General features: G+C 39.4%; 1 protein-coding gene across 8 annotated transcripts in view; it reads right to left on the reverse strand.

The window, feature by feature from the left end:
* DYNC1I1 (dynein cytoplasmic 1 intermediate chain 1) overlaps positions 1–13580 on the reverse strand; it is a 289426-nt gene that overhangs the window by 258362 nt on the left and 17484 nt on the right. The window lies entirely within an intron of this gene.

Below are 13580 nucleotides of genomic sequence, written 5' to 3' on the forward strand. Positions count from 1 at the left end.
GAGATTTAATTTTTATGTTAATGGTGATGGTGATGCTGGTGGTGATGGGGCAGGAAATATTTTCAAATAAAATGAGTTTGGAGAAGACTCTCACCAATTACCAATGATTATATTTGTTTATTTTGTGCTCCTATTTGGAAACTAAGAAAATGGTAACACTGAGAAATGAAGAACCTCCTCTAATCTGAATTCCTAAAATAGAGATTAAAAAAAAAAACACAAAAAAGCAAAACTAATCATAAATGTCGTGAGTATTCATTTGCGTATTATTTGTATGCAAGTATGATGAATATGTAATGTATCCCTAAGTAGATGACAGTGAAAGAAGGCAAAAAAGAGCCAAAGAGTACAAAATAATGAACAGTCCTTAAATTTCCTGTCATTGTCTTTAGAAGGTAATCAAGAACATGCAGGGGGGTGGCGTGTTAGCTGGTGAGCTCAGTGGGTTAGAGCATGGTGCTCATAACCCCAAGGCTGCCGGTTTGATCCCCTCATGGACCACCGAGAGCTGTGCCCTCCTTAAAAAAAAAAAAAAAAAAAAGAACCTGCAGTCCCCCTAAGACACACTTTCTGATGATTACACACAGTTGAGAAGTGTACTGTGTTCCTACTGTACATATTTGTGCTCATGGTGTGATGGCAAAGATTTGTGAAATAACAATAATCACAATAATCAATCTGCCATTCATGATCGAACTCTGTCTTCACTTTGAACAAATATTTGTTGAATATTTAATCCGTGCGAGGCACTCTATAAGGCATCAGAGCACAAAGATGAACAAAACCAGATTCTCTCCTTCAAGGAGTGCCTAACTCAGCTGTGGGCATGTGGAGTGGCAGGGAGGTCTCTGAGATATTGGCTTATTGATTACTGAGTGCCAGGCACTTTACATTTCTTATCGCATTTAATCACAACAATCCAAGGAGACCGCTGTTATTATTAATGCTTTTTTTACAATTCAGCTAAAGGAGGCTCAGCAAGACCTAAGACTGTATAGTCGGTACACGGCAGAACCTAAACTGAAGCGTGTCTGAACTACTACAAGTAGTACAAGTGCAGGGGGAATGCAGAGCACAAGAATAATCAAGATCTGGTGGAGTGGGCCAGGGTAAGCCTTGAGAAAGAGTTGGAATTTGAAGTGGACATCGAATGAGGTCAGGACCTTGCAAAGGAAGGGAAGCTATGGATGTGCAAAGACCTGTAGCAGAGGGAACCAGCAGGCCGAGTACGAGTACAAGAGATGCGGCTGAAGCCAAGTCAGGAAGTATTAACCTGTGTCGGCAAGAATGGGTATGTGCAGGCAACTGGTGAAGCTTTGGGAAAAGAGAAACGTGAGTTCCAATTGGTAAAATGAGTGACGGGAAATCACAGCAGCTTTTTAAAAGGCAAAGTGACAAAATGATCAAGGAAGTTGCCTAATTAAGCCTCTTCATGTTCCTGCCTGCCAAAAAGATGGGAGCAGAAACTAGAAATAAGGCAAGTTGCTGGGAGGCTGGAGCCACCTGGACTGACTGCACCTTCACCGAGTGAACATAGAGACAGAATGTTGAGAGTGTGTGACTGCAGACAGCACAGTCATGAAGGAAGAAGGAACTCATAGTAGCTGTTAGATGTGAAGGCAAAAGGGAAAGATTTCGTAACAGTTCAACTTTGAGAGAGCAAGGAGGATGGCAGTGAAACTGGGATGAGAAGGCAAAGAAGGAAATGATGCAAAAACAATTTGGGTGTCAATGGAACTTCTGGGCAGAAAGAATGCATAAATGCAATATACAGACGAGATGAGAAGCTGAATGGACACAGGGGCTGTGGACTAGAGTTCAGGGTCATTCGTATACAAAGGACCTTTTAAATCTGAGCCACAAATTCAAAGTCTTACAGGTGCCGGGCAGATAACATGAGGGAGCAAAGCAGTAACTGAGGCCAGCCACAGAAGAAACCCAACGCCCTAAGGAGGCAGCTCTATCCAGCTCCAACTGATGGTTGACATGGAAGAATATGGACCCAAGTAGTTAGATCTTCTGATTTTCTTTTTTCAAGAGAAGCCATAGAACTGATACAAGACATGTTTATCAACACTGTTGGGCAAAAATCCTGGCAAGAGAAAACTGGAACCTAATTCCAGAAACCATCTGGAATTCGGGGTCAATTTGAGTTATGTTTCTGACATTTTCCTGCAGTCAAAAATTAAATGTACAATCAGAAAAATCACTGTTAAAATGATAGCTGTGTCACTCTATGCTGAAAGCGGCTAGTGGAAACTTCTTAGAAAACTCTAAGTTTCCATCTCCCCCACATTCCCCCAACTTTTACCTACCATTCCCAACCCATCAAATAGCAAGACTTCAGCTATACATTCTGGTCATTAAGGAGCAAACCGTGTAATAGGAACATCCTGTACTTGTTGTGAATTTCTTGTGAAGAACGTCATTCACCAACGGGAAGTAAGGTGTATTCTCAGTACATTTCTCCAAAGGGCAAAGGTCTACTTACAACCCGATAAACATATCTGACAATGTTGGTCATTTAAGTTGGTGTTACTAGCTGTAGAGCCAATATTTTAAAAATATACTCCAAAAACACCCAGGGAACTCTTAAACAATTATATTAAGTGGTGATGTTTTAAATAACAAATAACACACTTCACTTTTTAAAGGTAGTAGAGCCACAAGGTTAGACCTTCCACTTATTAATAACTTGGATCTATTCCAAAACAGACACTTTGCATCAGCCCCTATGAGAATAAGAAATCTTAAAAGAGTATCTCATAAAGGGTTTGACAAGTACACATTTACAGTTAATAAATGGGCCTTGTGGGGACAAAGCCAGGAATGCAGTTTCCAGGCTCTCAGCCTCACGTGGAAAGGTGCTGGCTCAGGTAGTAAATGACCATCAACTGTGATTGGATGGCTATCAGCTGTGGCTAGTTGGCCGTCGGCTGTAACCAGTGAGCCATTGGCCACTAATATAACTGCCGTGGCTACACTAGCAGCAAATGGGGGCTAGCAAGAAGATGGTGGCTGAGCTAGGAAGCATGGATTGCAGCTAGCAAGCGAGGAGATTGGAGGAGAGTGGAGGAGAGTCGAGGAGAGTTGGTCGGTTGGCAACAAAGCAGACAGCAGGTCGCACGTCTTGTAAACCCAGCCTCCAGTGAGACCATAGTGGTATGACTTCCCTACCGATGGCCCCGTGGGTGTTCCTTTTTGGTCTCACCATATCCTGCGTTCTTATGTGGAGAGTGGGAGCTGAGACCCCACAGGTTGCCCCGCACGACAGGCCTTTACATGTAGTGAAATGGCTTAAATAGTGGCATTAAATGTAGTGTCAGCACTGAACTCCACAGGATTTTTTTGGGGGAAAAGAGAGGAGCTTGCCAGTCTGACCCACTAAGTCTCCCCACATATCAAACAAAACAAAATCACGAAGGAAAGCATAGGTAACCACGAGTTATAGAGCTTCTGGTGGCTAATGCAGGTCCCTATAAAGATAATTCTGAGGTTCTCAGTTTAAGAAAATAAGAATCAGAGCTACCTGCTGCTACATATTCCTCACTGGCTTCCAACACATAAAAAGCTGGTCTCTTTCATTTACAAATAGTAAGGGGTCAAGCAGATAAATCAAACCCATCTCTGGGTGTAAGTCTCCTCTTTGTTTGATCATCAACGTACTCTCCCACCCACTGCGGCTGAAATCTACCCTGGTTTAGGAGAATTTACGGCTCAGTCTCCTCCAGCTGCAGCCATTCCCTGATCAGCTCTCCTTATAGCAGAGTTCCATATACTAAATTTGCTTCTTCTTCTTCTATTATTATTATTATTATTATTATTTTCTCCCTGCCAACTCTTGCCCCATCATTAATTCCACCCTAATTCAATAACTAAAGCCATCGATCAAAGTTTATTGCAATCATTTAAAAAATGTTACAGTGAAAAATACACTAAAGGTATACTCGCATGGTACTGATTTAATAGCAATACAATCAGAGCAAGAAGGCTCCATCTGTGCTCCTAGAGATTATTCTAAGGCACTTCAGAGAGAATAGAAGGAGCTTCTCAATCTAAATGGGTTATAAAATGGAAGGCATGTGGCTAAAAAGGTATGACTCAAAGAAAAAGTATTTTTTAAAGTGAAATGTAGGCATTTAATTAATAGTAATAAAATTCTTCTCGAGTTTTCTGTTGAACACAGGAATTACAAATCAAGATGTCACAAGTAGACATCCTTCCCTATCTTACCCACTTCCCTCGGAGGATAGAGAGGCACCTGAAGAAACAGCTTCTTTTCTAGTTAACAAGTTAGTTGCAGGGAGGTCATTCTTGGTTTTCCATCACAGAAATGGCTCATGGGCCTACGTATCAATAGAGGAAAGAATGGGGAGATGAGAGAGAAACTGAAAAGGGAGGAAACAGAACAAAAATTAGTTTCACACCTCCTTTGCCTTCTGTTAACCTTGCCTCTCCCTCATGTCTTATGTCCACAAACATCCATAAAGAAAGGCAAATTTACAGCTTTTCTTGAACCCCAAAATGAGATCTTTCACCTTCATTTTCATCTCTGCATATATCATTATGGGATGGTTTAGCACCAAGTGTCTAACTGAGGAGAAGCAAAGGGTTTTGAGTTCTGTTTACACAGCTGCGGAGAACCAGAGACTCCCTAGGCTCAGCTTTTGAACAATAGAGATCTCTATTTCCTGTAGGTTGTCTAAGTTCGCAGTTTGAGATTCCACTTCTAATGCTGGCATACGTAAATTATTTTTAAGCTTAAAGTCAGCATCCTAGGAGGTGTAAATCATTGCCCAGCTGTTGTCAGACTAACTGACAAAAAAAAAAAAGATGCCCAGAAACAAGTTCTCTTTTCCTGCCTGAAGACAATTGCTCTTGTCAGCAATTCACTATCAGCTATTGAACTTTTCATCTGCCACTAGGTATGCATAAGAAATTTGATCTTTCACAACCTCGGTTCACCTGCCAACTTCTCACAAAAGACAGCTGCCTCCTTGCACTTGGACAGGAAGCCACGGGATGAACGAGACAACAACCATTTGTCCATTTGTACAGCTATATTACACTGTCAATAAAAAGAGTATTATAGAAGTCTCAGGAGGGATGGCTGGTGAATAATGTGGGAGGGTTACTTGCTAAAATTTACAGCCATCAGTACACTATACAAATAAAAATTTTAATGAAATCCATCTCATTGCAGGAAGGTATCCAGTCTTGGTCTACGTATACTATAGATGTACACCTCTCAAACATTTCAGTGTCAGCATCCCTTGATACTCTTTAAAATTATCAAGTACCTCAAAGAGCTTTGGCTCATGTGGGTTATATCTAGTAACATTAACCATGTAAAAAAAATTAAAACTGATAAAATTGTAAATGTTTATTTAATAATTATTTTTAAAATAACAGTAAACTTGTTTAAAATTTTTATGAAAAAACAGCCATACTTTCCAAGACAAAAAAAAATAGTAAGAAGAGTGTAATTCTTTTACATTTTCACATATCTCTTTAATATCTGGTTCCATAGAAGTCAACTGGATTCTTGCACCTACTTCTGCATTCAATCTGTTGTGATATACTATTTTAGTTGTGAAGAAAATCTGGTCTCACATAAATACGAAATGTGATCAAAAACTATGGTGGACGTTTAAATTTTAAAAAATGTATTACAGTAAAAGACACATTGCCATTAATCCCCCTCAAAATACTCCCACTCACTTCGAACACACTTATCCCGTCGTTCTTGCCACTTTCTGAAGCAGTTCTGGAAGTCCTCTTTTGTGAGTGTCTTTAGCTGTGTTGTCATGGCTGCCGCCATGTCCTGAATCATTTTGATCTTGGGGAAGAGCCAGAAGTCTCACAGTGCCAGATCTGGGGAGTAAGATGGATGAGGACACACCATAATGTTTTTGTTTGACAGAAATTGCCGTATACCAGAAACAATGTGTGACATGGAGCATTGTCATGATGGAGGATGATTTACGGCACACTTTAAAACACACCTTCTCTTAACAGTAGCTCACACCCACTAACTGCACTGAACAAGTTGAAACTTGTCACACATTGTTACTAAGGTTCAAGGTGCCTTAGTATTGAAGATTTGGTGCCTTAGTATTGAAGATTTCCTGCCTTTCTGTTGAATGGCATTCAGCAGCAGCAGTCACCGTACTTTGTAATCACACGGAAAGTTTCCATGTCACATATCGTTTCTGGTACAGCAATTTCTGTCAAATGAAAACATTACGGTGTGTCACCATCCACCTTATTCACCGGATCTGGCACCTTTTGACTTCTGGCTCTTACCCAAAGTCAAAATGACCATGAAGGTTAACGTTTTGAATCTATTCAGAACACCAAGGCAACCACAACAGCGCGACTAAAGACACGAAAAAAGACTTCCAGAACTGCTTAATTTAAACATGCACCATATTGTTTGATCACACCTTGTATGTATTCCAAAAAAAGAGTATTGGTAATTGTGGATATTCTTTGACATTACACCAAAAATCAACAAATAGCAGTTTCTTAAAGTTCAATTGCAACATGAACATGAAACCATAATAATCAATGAACTTTTATTTTTTTAACTTTTATTTATTTTAAGTGGGTTTTTCCAGGACCCATCAGCTCCAAGTCAAGTAGTTGTTTCAGTCTAGTTGTGGAGGGTGCAGCTCACCGTGGCCCATGTGGAGATCGAACTGGCAACATTGTTGTTAAGAGCACCACACTTTAACCAACTGAGTTAACTGGCGGTCCCCTTAATGAACTTTTTAAATTCTGTTATATTAAAATCCACTGGTCTGTATTAAACTTTGAATGAATTTTTTATCCATGTATGATTTTAAAACATCATGCATTGGTTATTTAGAAAATTATTTAGGAAATTATGCAGACTTCTGAAATGTTGACACAGTCATTGTACAATATCCAAAACCAAATTTGGTAATATTACTACCAAACTCTTCAGAAAAGTCTTTTGCTACAGTAAAGCCGTCAAGCTCGTGGTAGCAGATATAAGTTTCCCAAAATTCTAATTTTTGATTGAAAGCTCACATATTTATCATTAGCAACAAATATTGTCAATTACATTCTTGAAATGACAAGAGCATGACATTTTTTGAGAAAATTTTTGCCAAATGCCCAAGTCTAAATAACCACAGTTTGTCTTCGAATTGTTCTTTCAAGTAAAAAAAAAAAAAAAATAGTTTCGTGAATAAAGGCAAATAGTGCAGCTTGCAACTCAGACAAATGCACACATGCTTTCCTTGAGACAACCACTGAACATTGGTAGGCAGCAGAAGTGCCTTATTTGTCATAGTAAAGACGTGTGCTCAAGGGTAGAGATTAGGTAAACTAATTTATTGTTCCGCTTCATGAAGGACATTCTTAAGTGAAACTGTTTGTTTTGTTTTTAAACTCCTAGTGTGTAGCAGTGACGCCTGATGCCACTGCTTGTCCAATTTGGTGCCACTATCTAAATTCATACTAAGATACCAGCAGTTTTACCTACCATTGCTTTCACACCATCATTGCAAATGTCAATGCAGTGAAAAAGACAAATACCATTTTAGCATTATTATGAAAATATTTTTGACCTTACAAGTCCCCAAACACATCTTGAGATCCTCAGGGATCCCAAACTAAACTTGGCCTTAACCCACTTCTGATAAGATAGAGTGGACTCTAAAGCCTATAGAGATGTTTACTAGCAAAATTTTGCTAAGTGTTATATAAATAACCTAAAGAAAGGTGGTTAGAGCTCTTTCTTCTGCATAAAAGACACAGTAGCAAAGTCACTGAGAATAGAAAATTCCGATTAGAGTAAAAAAACTATAATGATTTAGAAATGCCGGGAAGATCTAAGACTTCTGGATATAGCATAAGGAAAACTAGAGTTAGGGAAAGAGTGAGACCTTGAAAGAAACTTCCATAAAACTACTTGTGAAAGATTTCTCATCTCACTTGCCTAAGCCAGGTAGTAGGTAAGGAAGACAAACTAAGAAGCCTTCTCTCACTCCTTGTTCTTCAACCCTACTACACACACACACACACACACACACACAAATTAATGGGCCTTAGCCTCTCTAAGTGAAGTAAGATGGTTGTTAACAAAATGTCAACCTCTCTGTTGTATGAAGTTTTTATTCTTTTGTTCTTTTAATTTTTCTGTCTTAACAATTGCAATTACACGTTTGTTTCAGGACAAAGACTTCAAAGATATTATTCAATGCCAGTATTTTACCCATAAATAGAAAAATTGCGATGCAGTTATCTAAATTCACAACCATTAAGTGGGCAAGTCAGAACTGGAAACACCAGATCTCCTTATTCTTTTACTAAATACTTTTACTAAATTATGCTTCCCTTTCATTGTTTAAGATTTTACTCATTTTAGTCAAAAGAAAGCTCTTAAACAAAAGGTTTTTTTGGTGGATTCCTTCAGTCTACTTCCAGAATTTTGCAATCACTCTCTGTCACCACCTGGCGGCAGCAAATGTAAATTGCATGAGACAGCTGACCCTAAGAGCAAAAGGCTTTACCTCTGAAAATTCCCAGTCACACCACCAAAGCCAATCCTGGGTAGTTCCAAACACTGCAAGAGTTTCATCTACATATGAAGATCTATTTATGTCAATAGAGACCTATTGGTTTGGAGGAGGGAAAAACCTCAGTGTATACATACAGTTAAGCATGCATGTTGATTTTTCTAGGCTTGTTTCAATTTTATTTATATTGGCTTAGTTCCTGACTAAGAAATCAGGCAATACTTCTAAAGTAAGCGTTTAGTGTCTCTCTTGTTGGGTTTTTGAGCTATATTTAAGACTTTGTGTCTGCATATTGTCTCTAGTCCTACTTTCACTATTTCACAATTCTGAGCTACCCAAATCACACTGCTTAAGCTGTAACTCGAGCGCTGGCAATTGCAGCACATTCAACAGGAGAGACTCTCAAGCACTCAGCACAGAGGCCCATTATGCTAGAGAGAAAAATCAATCCATAGGGTATCAGCCCTCTCATCTAGTTAACCGAGTAGAGATGAGAGCTCTTAAAACTTAAAGGACTCAAAAGCCATTGTCATCTTTGCCAAAAAGTTCTGAAAATTTTTGAGTTATTTCTGACCCCTACCGTGCATTCCACCAACTTAGAAACTCCACATACTTCTCTTTGGAAAAGGAATTGTTCTTCAATTAAGAGAATTAGTCATTCATCTCTTAAAGCATCTTCCCTCAGGAAACACTCAGATGATATCAAGAGTCCTTAGGAAATGAGCATTTCAAGTAGGATCCTTGAAGGAGTATAAAACTAAAGATGGAACAGTTTGGACAACTAGAGGGCAGTATTTTGGCATTGGGTCCCTAAGATGTAGAACAGAAAAGGAAGCAGAAAATAGAATCAGAAGAAAGGAGTGGGAAAGAAAACTAGAGTGAAGAAAGAAGTGAGGCCTTGCAAAAGGGATCCTGTAGAAACACCTAACCTTGGGTCAAAATAGATGGGAAAGATATGTCACCTGCCTTGGCCAGGTAGCAAGTAAAGAAACCAAATAATGAAGGCTACCATGGCTACACTTTATATAATATGAGATTATGTATCTGTGCTCCTAGAGATTTGAAAGCACTTCAGAGCAAAGAGAAAGGAGCTTCCTTATCTAAGGCACTCTCAAGGAGCACTTCATAAAGGCTGATTTCTCCACTGAATATGATATAGGTAAGCTTCCTGTGGAACTTACAAAGAGGCTCCTCAGCTTCATATTGAGCACACAGTAGCCATTAATAAACACTTGCTATAATACAAATGGGTTGATGATGTATCGGTCCCTATATTGTTTATGTCTTTACATCAGGCTAGCACCATTAGATTTGAGCACCCACTGGAAACAAACACAAATTCCTGCACATCCAATTGCTTTAATTATAACTCAACTAAGCATATGTTTAGCCATTTAGAGCTCGCCTGCTTTGCTCGCTCTGCAAAACTGCAACCATTATCTGCTGGACATAGATAGGACACACCCTGTGGCTCTAAGAGATCTTTACTGTTGCTTTTTGGAGCTCTCCGACCCAGACACTCCCCATCTCCCTGTTGATTCCCTCGCTTTCTGATTCCCTCTCTCCTTTGTGGGTGGTGGCTCCACGCTGCTGTCTCTGGAAGGTCTCCTGCTATGAGTGATATCCCCTCTCATGCACTCCTATCCAAGTACTGCCCAATAAAGGGTGCTGAGCAATGCTGCCACCTCATGGTCCCGTCTTTCCCTTGTTCAGCCCTGAAATCCTTGAACTCACCACACCCCAGCAGCTAATTTTCACCAGTACTCCCAGTTTCACCACCCAATATTTCCAAGCCTGCCCTCGCCTATCCATGTCCATTCACACTGCTTAATGCCAGTCTTCCCATAGCTCACCTGACAACTGCAATGCTCTTCTGAGCTTCCTGTCTCTGTGCTAACCCTGCTCCCTGGTGGTCCCCTACATCCTCTGCACCATGTCAAGGTGACCTTTCTTTCACTCAAATCTGGTGAGTCCACTCCCTTGCCTAGAACATGTCGATGACTCCTTGTTAGTTGGAAAATGGGTCCCAACTCCCTAACATGGCAAAGAAGATGCTCCTTCCTTCGTAGCTTAGTAACTACAGAAATGCTCTTCTCACCATCCATTACCTGATGATGCCCATTCATCTTTCTGTCTCAGCTCAGTCACATCCCCTCCCAGGGCATCAACACCGGGCCAAGCACCCCTGTATGGTGGCGCTGGGGCACCCTGTGCACAGTCTGCTGGAACCTGGGCCACATGTCCCTTTATGACTGGTTGTTCTGTTTATGAGCTTCTCTTCTCCTGTTGCACTGAAAACTCCTCTAGACATGGCCCTTCCACGTCTAATTTATCTCTATACTTCTAATGCCTGGCAGTGAATGCTCAATAAATGTGTGTGAAGTGCTAAATAACCATTCGATAGAAATGTGAAGTCTCCCACAACGTCACTATTGGAATTTTTTTCATAATTATTACATTGGGTCAGTGCACTAAGCTTCCAAATGACCAAACTCAAAAAAGTTCTTCCTTACTATGCAACAAATCTTTATTCCAATGGGGGTTGGGAGGTGGGAAATAAACTTTTTTCATCCATTAGTACAAATGCGCAACAAACACATAATTCTGGCATGGCCTCATCCATTGAATTATCTTTTCCTAAATCATTACCATTGTGTACCAATTCATTTAATGTTTTCCCGTCTGGCTTACATTTCTATCTGTTTTCTGTCTTTAAAAGGATTATTTAGCAAAACCTATTCAATTTATAATTGACAGCCTCTATTATTTATCTCAAACAACAAATTGAGCAATCTAGAATCTGTCACCCACGATACCTTGAGCATAAATCATCATGCTGATAGTTGGGTTTTCTCTTTAAGTGAAGAAAAACTATCACTGATTTAGAACAGAGCCCTCTATTGCATTTAAAGCTGTTTTCTCCAACTTGCTAAGATGATAAATGTACATGTCTAAAAATAAACAACTCTCAGGTAAACTGTAGGGCTGATAAATAACTGGTAACAAGTAAATCTTCAGACATAACCAGCTTTAGCTTTGACTCTGAGTCCTGTGCCTGCTGTCCCTATAAAGGGGCCAGATTTTCTGTGCAGCAAAGTTAAATCAAGACAGCACTGCCTGGCAGCCCTGGGCATTTTATCCTGATGGAAAACGCAGGCAAATTCAAGCTACCCCAACGTTCCTGAGACTCACAAATAAGAACAAATCTAAACTATCATACTAAAGGAAATAAAATCAAGATACATTAATAAAAAGAAGGGAAGGAAAATGTTAATGCTTAATAATAAAGTCAAAATAGATTTTCTCAGTGTAAATCGGCAATATAAATGTTCAGTCAATTTTAATCTTCTAAAACTATGCTCAGAGGTTACATCTTAAAACCACTTAATTCAATACCTTCCCAAATAAACTACAGAATACTTATGAACTTGTAATTAAGCCTATCTACCATGTTTCCCCGAAAATAAGACCCAGCCGGACAATCAGCTCTAATGCGTCTTTTGGAGCAAAAATTAATATAAGACCTATTATATTATATTATATTATATTATATTATATTATATTATATTATATTATATTATATTATATTATATTTATTATATTATATTTATTATATTATATTTATTATATTATATTATATTTATTATATTATATTATATTAGACCTGGTCTTATATTATAGTAAAGTAAGACAGGGTATTATATTAATTTTTGCTCCAAAAGATGCATTAGAGCTGATTGTCCAGCTAGGTCTTATTTTCGGGGAGACACAGTAATTTTAAGGACTACCGATTGTCCTTGAAGTTATGGTGAGTGGAAAAACACATGTAGAGAAGGGACCTGCTAAGATCATGCTCTATCCTCACACCCAAAGCAAACTACTTGGACATGTGAAAAGCCAAGATTCAAACCCAAGGCTCCAGAGCACACACTCTTAAATATTGTATATGCCTGGGACTACGTGTTTCTCATCTTCCCTTGCTCCATTCTATTGGCCTTGGCATCTATATTGGTTTATTCCATTTCTTTTGTATTCTCTCTTTGCTTTAGTCACTCACTCTATGTCCAGCAGTTTTTCTTCTCATGTTTGTTCAACAGGTAATAAAGAATAAGACAGAAAGACACAGAGCTACTATCGGTCCCATAAATCAATGTAATCTGTGCTCACAAGGCCCAAACCATCACAAAGGAAGACTAGACCTGCAGGAAGCAGAAGGTAAGGGGTGCTTCCCAGGCAGAGGGAAGCATGGGCACAGGTGCGGAGGTAGGAAAGAGAAAGGCCAGTCTGTGGGACAAGTCATTTAGATGAAATGCTGAGTACAAAAGAAGATAGAGGTAGATGAGGATGGAAACTCAGTCAGAGATCAGATCCCAAAGGTTGAGTGACTAACCGTCCCAGTATGTACTGAAGTGAGGCGGTTCCTTGGATACAGGACTTTCACTGCTCACACCAGAGAAATCCCAGGCAAACCTGGAAAAATCGGTCACCCTACAGTCAAAGGTCTGCTCTGCCATGCTTCAGGGCTCTGAACTTCTCTGTGGGCCACAGGGAAACAGACGGATTTGAGCAAGTACAAGACTAGATCATTTATCCGTAGCTTATAATACACACCACATCAGTCTTTTTAAACATGGGCGGCAACCCATTGGTAAATTGCAAAATCAAGTTAGAAGTCACAGGCAGCAATATTTGCGATTAACAGATTAGAACTATTAGAATGCACTACCCATGGGAAGGGCAACGATTGTTTCACAGAGCTTGTTTTAGATATACACACATTCATTGTCATGCATCAATAGTATTATTTATTACTGTTAGTTGCAGTTGAAAGAGTTGGAAATACATTGGGCTATATCAATTCTAAAATTGGTAAATTTTAAATTATAAATTCATCTCTGCCTTGGTCCTTCCTCAGAAAACATTTTGTATCGCATGACACCCATAGATCATGATGATATTTGCACAACTTCATCCATTACTACAGGAGACTGACCTGGGCTTTAATTAGCCTGGGGGCCAAGAGATTAATAT

This window comes from Rhinolophus hipposideros (assembly GCF_964194185.1).
Source record: "Rhinolophus hipposideros genome assembly, chromosome: 18".
Classification (NCBI taxonomy): domain Eukaryota; kingdom Metazoa; phylum Chordata; class Mammalia; order Chiroptera; family Rhinolophidae; genus Rhinolophus; species Rhinolophus hipposideros.